This window comes from Poecilia mexicana, unplaced genomic scaffold, assembly GCF_051168715.1.
Source record: "Poecilia mexicana isolate PSO_F unplaced genomic scaffold, ASM5116871v1 scaffold_17, whole genome shotgun sequence".
Taxonomy (NCBI): Eukaryota; Metazoa; Chordata; class Actinopteri; order Cyprinodontiformes; family Poeciliidae; genus Poecilia; species Poecilia mexicana.
In genome coordinates, this window is record NW_028263386.1 from 19,997,189 (window position 1) to 20,009,462 (window position 12,274).

Genomic DNA, 12,274 nt, shown 5'->3' on the forward strand with positions numbered 1-12,274 from the left:
ACTTTGCTGAGAAGAATAAGCTCTATGTCCAATTAGTGGCAAGTATTTTTGCAGTATCTTTACGCAACATAAAAAAATGGACCACAAAGATCACTTTCTTCCACAGTTTCTATGTTCAGAATAGAATAATTATTAAGTTCAGGGTTGACATGTCTTCCGTGTTTTAGACTTTGAATTGGAGCTGATCAAAAGGCAAGTGAAAGTTCTCTCAAGTTTTGATTGTGATTTACTGTAAACAAAAACGCATCAGATAACGTCGAGGCCTGCACATCCATTCAAGCTTGGAAAAAGGTGGGGCAATTGCAAAGCTAATGAGAACAGAAAGCAGAGATGAACAAACCAAATTCTTTGACTAACCAGCACACTAATCGCGAAAAATGTCATTTTTGTCAAGAAATAAAAATAAGCAAAAAAATAATAAACACAATTTTTTATGGCCTCCAGTACAGGAGAGGCTTATATTACAGAACACTGATCACTGATCTGTAACTTCTTCCTCGTGTAGTTTAAGATGTTGTGATCTAGTGTTAGTCTTCAGAAAAAGATGCATCCATGTTAGATTTAACTATTTTGATAGGTTTTAATATAACAAGGTTATGTGAAGATTTTTCAGGTTAAGTGCAATAAAATGTCTAGATGAGCTGTAACATAATGTCTGGACCACTAACTGTAACTAACTCTGTAGTTACACATCTGAATTCAAGAATTACCTAATATACCAACACTTCTTGATATAAAATTACATTTTTCATCTTTAAACACTTTATCCCCCAAAAATAAACTGAAATATTGCAGCATGGTTTTGATTCGTGTGAATATTCCAACCGTGTTTTTTTGGTTTTGATCAGAAACTCTGTGTGGGACCCGTCAACCTAACCGAGGATCAGAGATCACAAAGCTGCAGGTGAAGGGGAAATTGCTGCTCATCGATGAAAATGACTTCGCATTGCCTGCGGTCCCAGGTTGTAGGCTTCGGGGGAAACCCTGCCACTTTGTTCAAAAGGTTCAAAGACTGAGGGGCCTTTCAAGACGTACAGGATTCCTCCCTGCCTGTGAATCTTTGCAGAAAGGGGGGGGGGCTGAGTATCCCGTTTCAGATCAAGTCATAAGAAGGTTTGGAAACGGTTCTGCTGAACAAACACGAGAGGTAGGACTTTCCTAATCCTCTTTCTAGATTTTCACTTTTACATAAAATGTGAATCAATCTATACCTCCGATGAAGTGAATGAGGAAATTCCCATAAAAGTGAAACCACTAAAGCATTCATCTATGAACGAGCAAACGCTGAACCACAGACCATGCCCTGAATCTACCTACCATCACCCCCCCGCCCCCATCAATCACTGCTATTGACGTTTTCTTTTAGACCAATGGGAAAAGCCAAACTGGAGTGGCTCCCCAGAGATTGGTCAGTTTTTCTTTAGCTCCGCCCATCTGACTGCTGACAACCAATTAACCTCCAGCGTAGTTGCTTTAAAGATGTGGGCTAACTTCTCCCTTGGGACAAACGCCCCTTTCAGCATGCTGTATGAGATCCACGCTGGAGCCCCGGATATATGTGGGATAAAAATCAAGCTGCGGACATTTTGGCTCATCTTGAGTACTGGATTGAACCAACATTCAGTACATGAAACAAAATCAAATGATTAAAAAAGGAAATGTGGAAGAAACTTCTAAGCGTTCGTACAAGACTTAAACACTTTGGACTTGATTTTTGTTTCTCTTTCCTGATTTCAGGACATTATAAACCTGTTTGGAGTTTTGACATGATAAAACCCATCCTGAAAATATTAAGAAAGGTCAGGCTTTTACTGGCCAGTGTTAACTTCTTTGAACTGTGACTTGCCAATTCGGATTTTGATTGAATATGTTGTTTTTTTATTGTCCAAAAATACTGAACAGAAGAGAAAAACAATGTGATGCAGGTTCTTTTATGGAGGCAACAGAAAATTAGGCAACTGTTAAATTACTCCGAGGATCAAAGCATATCTGAAATTTTTATCCAATTTTTACTGAAATAAAAGAAAAAAGATCAAAGCACACACAGCTGTAAGTTAAGTTTCTAATCTGAAAATTGAAGTTTTGATGCACTCAATGAAAATGACTTTACCGGATCTCTGATCAGAAGCAATGAAGGACAGATAAAGTCTGACCTCTAGCCAGTTGACTGTGGCATCTCCAATTTAAAGAACAAAATAAAAAATAAAAAATTGTTTTCAGTTTTTAAATGTAGTCATCTGCAGGAGTAGAGACTCAAAAGTGTTTAGATGATGAAGTTAAGGTACACCATCTAAACATAAATAAATTCAAAGAGACCATCAACCCCCAGAAACTTGGACCTTCACTTTAAAATAAGAAAATATTCATCATATTTCTATTCTTATGGTGCATTCACACCAGCCTGTTTAGTTTGCTTTAATCAAACTCCAGTTCATTTGAAAGTCCACTTCGTTTGGAGAGGTGTGAATGCGTAGTGGAACTTTGGTCCCTAAACAAACCCAAGTCTTGGTTTGGTTGACGTGAAGTTGGGTGCAGTTTGAATGCCAAGCAAACCAGAGACGGCTCCAAAAGGAGGAAGTTCACTACAACGCAAGGCACTCTGGGTAAGCAAACAAGTGGGCACTAGTGGGATAAATCGCTTGTGGTCTTCTGCAAAAAAAAACAAAACAGAATCTCTACAAACACTAAAATCTGCCACCACCCCATTTCTTTTATATTTTGTCAAGAAAAAGGTTGCTCAGTGTTTTCTTCATAGGTTTTCATGTCATTTTCTTCAGTGGTTCTTGGTGTAACGCCACCAGAGGTGAGGTGGAGGACAGCTTTTTGAAAGGGTTTGGGATGAAATCAAACTGCACCAGCTGAAAATGTAACAAATGTTGCAGTTTTGGTCCCCAATCAAACTGAGTCTACTTGACTATTAAGTGTGAAAACACTCTTAAAAACTTTGAAAACATTAAAAACAAGTTCCAGACTTTTCAATACCGTGCAGGAGCCTTGTTTAAAAACCATGCACTTTCGCTTAACATATTCTTTTACCACCTATCTTTCTCCTCTCTGACCTTCCAAGATCCATCTCCACTAACTAGATGTTGATTCCACAAGCAAGCAGCACTTAACCTTTCATCGGGCATGTGAATCACTTGATGGAAACCGTGACAGATAACACACAGCAAGACAGAAGGGGGGTGTGCGGACGCCACAACAGAGCTATTAAACCCCAGAAAGAGCCGGAGAACTGATGAGATCCTCATAGCGCTGACGCCGTTTTTTAGTGATGGGATTCATCAGCAGCTGGCGACACAAAACTCCCACGTATTTTCAAGTGGAGCGTCCTTGAGTTCGCCTTTCACATCCCAGCACAAGGAAGGCTGGTGGTCAGGAAAGACAGAGAATACGCTCAAGATCCAGACTGGTTGAGGTCAAAAGACAGGATTAAAATGCACGCACGCATATGGGTCAGAGATGTACTTGACTGGCCGAGAAAACACGTCCAACCCACACACACACAAACACTTGAGAGCTGTATTTACGCCAGCCTCTCTTCTAGGCACAGCACTTGGTCCAGAAGGCCCTCGCTGCAGGGGGAGGATAGGGGTGGGGGAGGCAGGAACGGAGGAAGAGGGGGCAGAAAAGGAGACAGGTGAGGGAGGAGGATGAGAGAGCAGGAGAGACAGTGATGACACTCGGTTTTGAATGTCACCATGGTGCTAAAGCTCCCCGCTAACCTTTTGGCTGGAAATGATATGACTGGAGGGATATGGGTGGGGAGGGGAGAAAAACGACAGGCAGGCAAAGATGGAGAGAAAAAGAGATGGAAAGGGTGACAATGAAGAGAAGGAGAGAGGGAGGAAGAGAGAGGGGGGGAGAAGGCTCATGCTTGGGCAGAGTAGTGGGTGGGTGGAGGTGGAGCAATAGATGGCAAAGATGAAAGAGATGGAGGCAAACAACAGCACTACTTCCATTCCCTCCCAAAAGGGCTGCTGTCTAAGACACACGATGATGATGGGAGACAAAATGGCCACCCTAACAAACACCAGTCATCTGGCTCAACCAACACTGGCCTTTAAGCACTGAACTGACCACTACACCACACCACCTGCTGCTACCTGACCTACAGACTGCACGACACGCTCCGCAGTGGGGCTGAAAATCTGTGACATCCAACACGAAAATTTATTCCCTCCCCCCCATTCCCGGAGGGAGAGGATGAGGCTTTTCTAATTACTTTCAAACAGAATCGGGAACAAATCTGTACCCTGGAAAAAACTTTAGGAGGCGGAAAAAACCTGCGGTGACGACACAACTCTGCCCCAACAAGGTCTGAAAACTTTCTAACACGCAAGCAGCTGTTGGTTGATGACAGAGCAAACCACTGCCATAGAAAACACCTGCTCATTATTCTCCTGCCAGCAGCCTTGCAACTTCTACTTCAAGAGCGGTGTCAGAAGCGCAGAGTTGCTAGAAAGGCTGTGAACAGATTCCAACTTGCTCTTCCAGTCGGTCCATGAAGGCAGCAGGCTCTCACAAAGTAGGATCTTTTGTTACCAATTCACAAAAACACCCAAGCTGCACACAGAGCCGAGGATGCATCAAGATACGGCCTAATTCTCCATTAATGTGCAGCTCAGCTGCTGCAGCAAAAACTATTTTATTTTAGCCATCTTTTTGTATCATTTAATTTTTTTAACCTATCATGGTTGTGCTTCAATAGAAATCAGATACATATATTTTGATGTATAAATGAGAATAAACTTGTAACTTTTTCACTTTTTGCTGGATTAAAAACTGAACACACAGCAACGTTCTTAAATTATTATACATATGGGAAGAAAATTAAAATACCGGAGTTGGTAAAAATGGGAATCAGCAGCTCAGACCTTAAAGAAAACCACTAGTCCCTACCAGCACCCTAAAGAACAAGATTTTTCCTACACAAAGTCTTGAGTGACCACCCTTTTCACATTTTCTTAAACTCACCTAAGTGTAGAAACTGTGGCAATACGAAGAATACAGATTCAGGGATCCGTCTTTAATGATTTCTGGCTGCACATCTTACCAATATCTTGCTGCCAACTTCAGCTGAGTTCAGTTGAGGCAGCGAAATGAATTTATTCTTTCCACCTGACAGCAGAGTACATCAAACATCTGCTTGATACTCCTTTCCTGGACGGCCCACAGCTACTAAATGCAAACATTCCCCCAAGAAAACAACTCCAAACAAAATTAAAGACAGCTACACTCCACCGAGGATGTACAATGTCAACATTTTCAAGACATAAAATCTTTTCCGATATCTCTGTCAGCCCCTAAAATGAAGTGAAGTTGAATATGTGTTGTAATTGTTTTACCCCAATGTCAGTGAAAGAGTTCTTGTTAATGTAATACTAGAACCACATAATCAGTCTTACGATCTGAAAAATAACCACACATGGTTAGTACATTTAGCCACATCACGTTCTTTCACACCCAGAGGCGGTAGAACAGTATTAAAGCTCTTAAGAGCTGCTCACAACAAAAAAAAAAAAGAGGAACTGCTTATATTTCACCAATTTTGAAAGAATCAACTTTGACAGCCGTTTAAACAAAGCATTGGACTGGGTGCCAACGCATCAAATTCAACATAGAAAAAAAACAATCCCTTGACAATAAAACGGTAAAAGGAGGACAGAAACACCTAATTTAAGAACTTCCTACTGAACCACAAAGACCATAATCGCTCAGAGAGTCTTTTTATTTCACATTTCTTTCTACATTCGGAAACATTGAGTTACTGTCAACATTACATGTTAGCGTAAAGCATGAACTGAACGTGGCAGGGTTATAGGCAAAGGATTATTTTTCACGATCAAGAAGGATGACTACAATCCAAGACCACGGGAAGAAAATACAGGACAAAGTGCCAAACTGATACTCTAGAATGAAGAAAAAAAATTAAGTAAACATTTTAAGACAGAAACGTGGAAATACTTTAACATGGAATATACAACTAATGGGACATTCACGAATAAAACGCACCAAGTCATATGATATGGGGAGGCCCGAAAAACTAACAATGAGCATTTTCAGATATTTTAAGATAATATCTGCTTTGTGTCACACCAATTCATCCTTCATCTACTTCTAGAACGTTCTTTTTAATTACCGCCCTTAAATACAAACCCACCTTTTTATCTCCTCACCGGCTCGCTTTCAGAATTTACACTTACTCTTCAAAACATGGAAATCTTTCAGATAATCAACACTGATCGCACAAATGATTCATAGGTCAGAACTACAGGGAGCAGCTTCTTCAAAAACATGACAAACTTGATGGTCATCTGGTCTAAACTTTCTTTGTGTTCTTCCCAAACTGAAGAAAGCCGTTACACCGTACAAAACCATATCCCTGTGTCAAGTGGAAACATACAAATCAGACATTCTGACAATAGATGGCTGCTGGTGCATACATGCTGTTATGGAAATTAGGTTGGAAAATCAGTTTGCGTCATATTTGATAAACATCAAAAATTAACAACTCCACTTCTTCTCAGGCTATAAAGTTGTAGCATGCACTTGCTTTGAGTTTAATAAAAACCCAGCACAGGTTAAGGACACATGCACTTTGAAGCAAAAATGAGAGAAAGCAAACAAGTCTTTAATTTTAGTGTGAAAACTGTTGCATATTTTCCGTTTTCTCTGTGTTGTAGATCGAGGCCAATTCGGCCTTTTCAATACCAGTTTCCTTTTCTTTTGAGCTCTGACCTGCCAATTTTACATTCAAACTTATGTGTGTTTTAATTAAACAAATAAATGGAAAAAACTCTGACAATAAAGAATAACATGCTACATGTGGATCGATGGAGATAGTAGAAATTACTCAAAATAAAAAAATAGTTTAAAAGATATAAAATCATCATGTTCAAACTTCAAAGTACACCAAAAAGTCTTTAGTTGCTCATTTTTATTAACAGAAAGGGCAACTACCAAAAAGCCTAATATAAAGGGACAACCTTTTTCAAGTCTCAAATCACTCCAAAAATATTATTTCGTTACAAGTCAGCCACAAACCAACTTTTGTCACTAAAAGAGAGAGAATTTTTAAACCACAAGAAAAGAGGGATAAAATAGGGAAGAGACGAAATACTGCCGAACATCTGTTGTGTGCTGTGTGTATGTGTGTGTGGTCGGGGCACTCTTATCTCTCCCTCTGTGGCCCGCTAAACATGACTAGCTGCCATCTTGGCTCACAGAGACAAGGTGGAGGGGGTAGCAGCGGCTCCAGGCTCTCTGGCAAAAAAATAACGTACCACAAATATGGATGCTTAAAATGACACACTGAATAAAACCGCTGCGCAACAATATTTTTCTATTTCCCCCCACCCCTAAATTTTTAGCGCTGCCCTAGTTGCGTGACAGCGGGAGTGACCATTATGCAAGTTGACCGATTACAGAAAAAAGATGGCAGAATAACGCAACAAACACAAACAGAGCAGTGAAATTGGGTTAGGCAATAATGTCAAAAGTTTTGTTTTTTTTTTCCCCTCCGCAAATAAGCTGTTGCAACAAAGATGAAGCGGAGAAGCACTGGCAGGTGTTTTGGGCTGCGTATTCCTCCGTGTCCACACCGAGTAACAAGTGTAGCCGTAACTGTTACTAAACTTGTGTCGCTGGACACAATGTAACAAACAAGCTCGTTACAAAAGCTCCCGTTAAAAAAAAGTAGGATACTCGGTGTCAGTTTGACCATCAACATCGGTAAAAAAGTGAGGTAGAAGATGCCTAAAGTTCTACTTCGACAAACAGACACATAACCGCCCCGAGCTGGTTAGGCGCTAACTCCGGGGGGCTAATAAGTGGTCCCTCGTTTGTACACAATAAGGATGGGAGCTGGGCTAGCAGGCTAGCTGAACTTCTGTGTCCTAGCGCTGGGCCAACCTCCAACGGCTAGCACGGCTAATTAGCCTATCAGCGGTATTTCGCACGTCGTTCCGGACCAGGGAATGCTTCGCTCATCTCGGGTTATGCCTCTTTAAAACTCTTTACCCTGCACCCTAGAGCCCGACACAAAGACATTGATCTCTCCTGGTCAATTTAATAATATTTTAAAATGTAAAGTATGGCAGAAAAAACGTAAAAAAAAACACGGTATATGGAGTGACCGCCTGGCCTCACAGCTTCCCCCCTCCTCTTCTCCACTGCTCTGTCCCTTCCGTCCAATAAAACAAGCGACTACTACAAACACTTCTTGCTGCCCGGTTCTCTCACAAACAGCTACTGAGAAAATATATAGTTGTGTTTTATAACTTTTATGTAGAAATGTTTCCTTAAACTCGCAGGAAGCGTGTTTGGCTTTCTGTGCCAAGTGTTGTCCGCTGGGAATCTCCCTCGGAGAGCTCCGCTCATTCAGCAGCAGCAGTGACTCACCTCTACGATCGAGCCACCTCGTGTCTCCTGGAAGCTTCAACACAATTAGCTAACGGAGCTAACGCTTACGACTTAAAACTGAATTAAGTCAATACCTCAGCATAGAAAATTCATAAAGTTGTAAGGTGAACTGATTCGGGCACACATGAGCCCTCTGCGCCGTCCTGGGAATATTTCTTTCCACTTTTCAACTAACTAATGGGAGCGCTGTGTGTGTGAGCGATGCAGCGGGTGGCAAAGCTAAACTTGCTATTGTTAGCATGTCGGCATGGCAGCTTCATGGACCTTCAATGACTTTATGTGTAAAAGGAGATGATAAAACAGAAGGCGAATAAACGAGCAGTCATCGAAAATAGTCGTTCCTGCGAGTTAGCCCTGAAGGAAATGCCCGTCGGGTTCGGAAACACAGGCGCACGGTGGTTTAAAGAGTCCGATTGCGTTGAAAAGTATGGAAAACTTACTATTCAACGATAATATAAACAGTTTTAATTCAAAACCGCCGTATACTGAATTTCCATCCCATTCATGATACAGTGTGTTCGGAAAAAATGTAAATGCACTTAATAAAAAGAGGCATTTTGTTAGCTTACCCAACAAGCTCGGTCACTTCAGCCTTTTATCAAATCAACTCCTCGTTAGTACGGTACTATCTCCGCTTGCTTGAAAAAAATCCACCGTGGTCCTTTTTCAGTTCGAAATATAAATAAACAGAGGGAAAAAGTTCAAGTTTTTCTGTTTTTCAGGAAATATTTCTCCGGCGTATCTCGCATCCGCGACCTCGCCGACTAGTGTGCGTTGCTGTTCTCTCCTTTGTGTTAATTTCACTCAAATCGAGTTTAATCCGATCGATCCCTCGGCTGGCCGCGCTCCCGAGTCCTCCCCTCCAGACACTCGCTCACCTTCCTCGGCCAGGGGGGGCGCGCTCCCGAGGACCTCATACAGATAAACAGGCGGCGTGCGCGGTCACTGACCCTGCCGTGCCCGATTGACGCTCTATCTGAGCTCCAGTTTGGGGATGCAAAATAAATGCATTGGCCTTCATTTTGCGGTACCTAGGTGAAGATTATGAATTAACTGTTTATTCACATTACTATGTAATGGAAACTTCTGACAGCCAGAAAACCGTTTTAAACATTAATTACATTTATATGAATTTATCAGAAAATCTAAATATTTTTGCCACGTCTGTGCTCTACATACGGTATATTATTTTATTGCACTTAAACAATTTTTTTCTTTTTTTCTTTTACAATTAAAAGCGATACTATGGTTTGAAACGTTGTTTTAGAAATTACAGTGGTAAACCTCACCTGAATGTTGGCTTTCAGATTATGTCAGTAAACCACATTTACAATAACTTGAAACAGGCCTGTGTCTTACCGTCACAAGTACATCACACTGTAAATATTTCACTAAACCCATAGCTTACATTTATAGGTAGGTTAACAATTAAAAACAGAATATTGATTTTGTATTGGTTTCCCACACTTGCATTAATTATTCATGCATAAAGGGAAACTACAGCAATTTTACATATCAAAGTCCATTTCCGTATGTTGGGAAACACCACTGTACACAGATCATTCAGAAAGTTTTCAGACCCTGTCAAGTTTTCCACGTTTTGTAACGATTCTCATCAATCCCCACACAATCCCCTTCAAAGTAAAACAAAGCAGTTTTTTAAAGTGGATTAGCAAGTTAACAGAATATGCAACATCCATCAGTCAAGCATGCCAATAGCAGCGGCATCCCGAGGAGACGTTTTTCTGAAACACCAGAGAGAGAGAGCAGAGGAGACTTAAACTCAGACAAAACTAAATGAACCACTGTAGGATAACTGATTTAACAAGATCATCCAATTTAAGTTCAGACCAGAGAGAGAGAGAGAGAAAGAAAGAGAGAGAGAGAAAAAACAGAGACAGAGAAAGAGGTAAACACTGAGACAGACTCAAATAAAAAAGGACCAGGTGGAGGTGCCTCAGGGTTAGGGTTAGGCACCAATTTCTTCTACCGGTGAGGTTTAGTAGTTTCACACAATATATAAACCACACCTGCAATAAAGTCTCTCAACATGCCATTTGAATTTGCGTTAGCAGACAGCAGAAGAACTGGAATGCTATTTGAACCAGAGAAGGAGAAAAAAAGGAAACACATCTAAAGCCATATTAGATTTAAAGTAAAGTGAACAGAACACTTGATCAGGTTTTAAAAATACAAGACTTTCCTTCTCAAATTAGGAGATTTATTCGACAATTTTAACACACACTTCCTAACACAACCATGTCAGTGAGCATAGTCCTGTGATGAAGTGGGGTTTTTTTTATTGACACAGACTGGGACAAATTCTATTTACTTATCTACTTTTTAGGTGTAATGTCATAGAACCACGATTCATTGATAGCAAACAGACACTAGCAAAATATCGATTTTAAATACTATCAAAAAGCCAGTGGAGATTGAAAGAACACAAACAAAGAAGAACAAGCCCTTTCCTCACTGACGGGAGCAGAAGTGGCACCACCCTGTTTGAAGTACACAGTGAATTTTCTTATCACGTTTGACCAATCTAAAGTGATGAAATGATGATGCGTATTGCAAAAAATATGAGGGACCTGCAGTAAGGCGGATTTCCGTGACCGTGACACAATCTTTAATTTGCTTATCCTATTAATCTAGCCTTAGGAAAGGCACGTACGAACACATCATCACACACATACACATGCACTTTCTCTCTGATACACAGCCTGTCCTAACACTCGTGTCTCTTTGTCTACTTTTTAACTTCCTTCTTTTTGCAAAGTATATCAAATTTCATAAGAATGTCCTAGTATGATTGCTTTGTACTTATCTAGATAGTCAGCAGAAAGTATTGAGTTAAAACTTAATAATAATAATAAAAAAAAAGGATCTTATTAATGTACAAAAATATCGGCAAACCAGAAGCAACACAAAAACTAGTCTCACCTCTGCTAAAAACGTTTGATGATCTCTGGGACTTTTAGGAATATATTCTCAGGATTAATGAGACAAAAGAGGAACTTTTCAAAGACGCGTGTCTTGCTACATCTGTTGAAAAACCCAAACAGTAAATGAAGCGGCAAAACATCGTCAAACATTGTGGTGGTGATACTGCAATGTGTTTGGCAATGTTTGGCTGCTTCATATTTGATCGACAAGCTGAAAAGTTTTTAGGAATAAGTAGAAGATAATTACTTCTTCGCACAAGGTCATTCTGGTTTGGATAGATTTTTTCTTTGAAGAAACAAAATTTGAAAACAGATTTTTTTTGTACTTACTCAGATATTTATTAGTCATTTGATAGTTTAAAAATATTTAATCAATTGAAGAAAATCGGCAAGGCAGTAAAACTTTTTCACTGCACTGAGAACTAGGATCCCTGGACTTATATCATGTTTGATTGCACAATAAGGTTTTTTTTTGTTTTGTTTGTTTTAAATGTACCTTTCCTAGTTTTCCAGAACTTTGCCGAGTATTTTCACCTGCAGCATGTATTAATCATCATTTTCTTGCAAGTCTCGGTGTAAAATTAGGTCAACCTTACACAGTTGTCTCATAGTAGATCAGGCTAAGCTAATGAGGTTTCAATGTTTTCTTTGAAAGAAAATGCTTCATTTTTATTGCCATACTCCTTAGCCGAGAAATGTGAGAAATACAAGAGATCCCCTCACATACAGAACAGAACCAGTCCAGTTGGAAATTCCTGCAGCTCCTTCGGTGCCTCTTGGTAGTTTCCACTTTGATTTTACAAACATTTTGGAGAAGTTCCTGAGTTGTATTACATTTTCTCCAATTATTGATGCCTGCATTCATTGGACTTTTTGTATCCCTTTTCTGACTGATACCTTTGTAC

At 40.1% G+C, this 12,274-nt stretch overlaps 1 protein-coding gene across 1 annotated transcript in view; it reads right to left on the reverse strand.

The window, feature by feature from the left end:
• Positions 1 to 9,396, reverse strand: part of chd7 (chromodomain helicase DNA binding protein 7) — an 87,761-nt gene extending 78,365 nt beyond the window's left edge. Inside the window, exon 1 of the mRNA XM_014987039.2 lies at positions 8,994 to 9,396. The gene's annotated coding sequence lies outside the window, so the exon portion shown is untranslated. The remainder of the gene's footprint in view (positions 1 to 8,993) is intronic.
• Between the last annotated feature and the right edge of the window lie 2,878 nt (positions 9,397 to 12,274).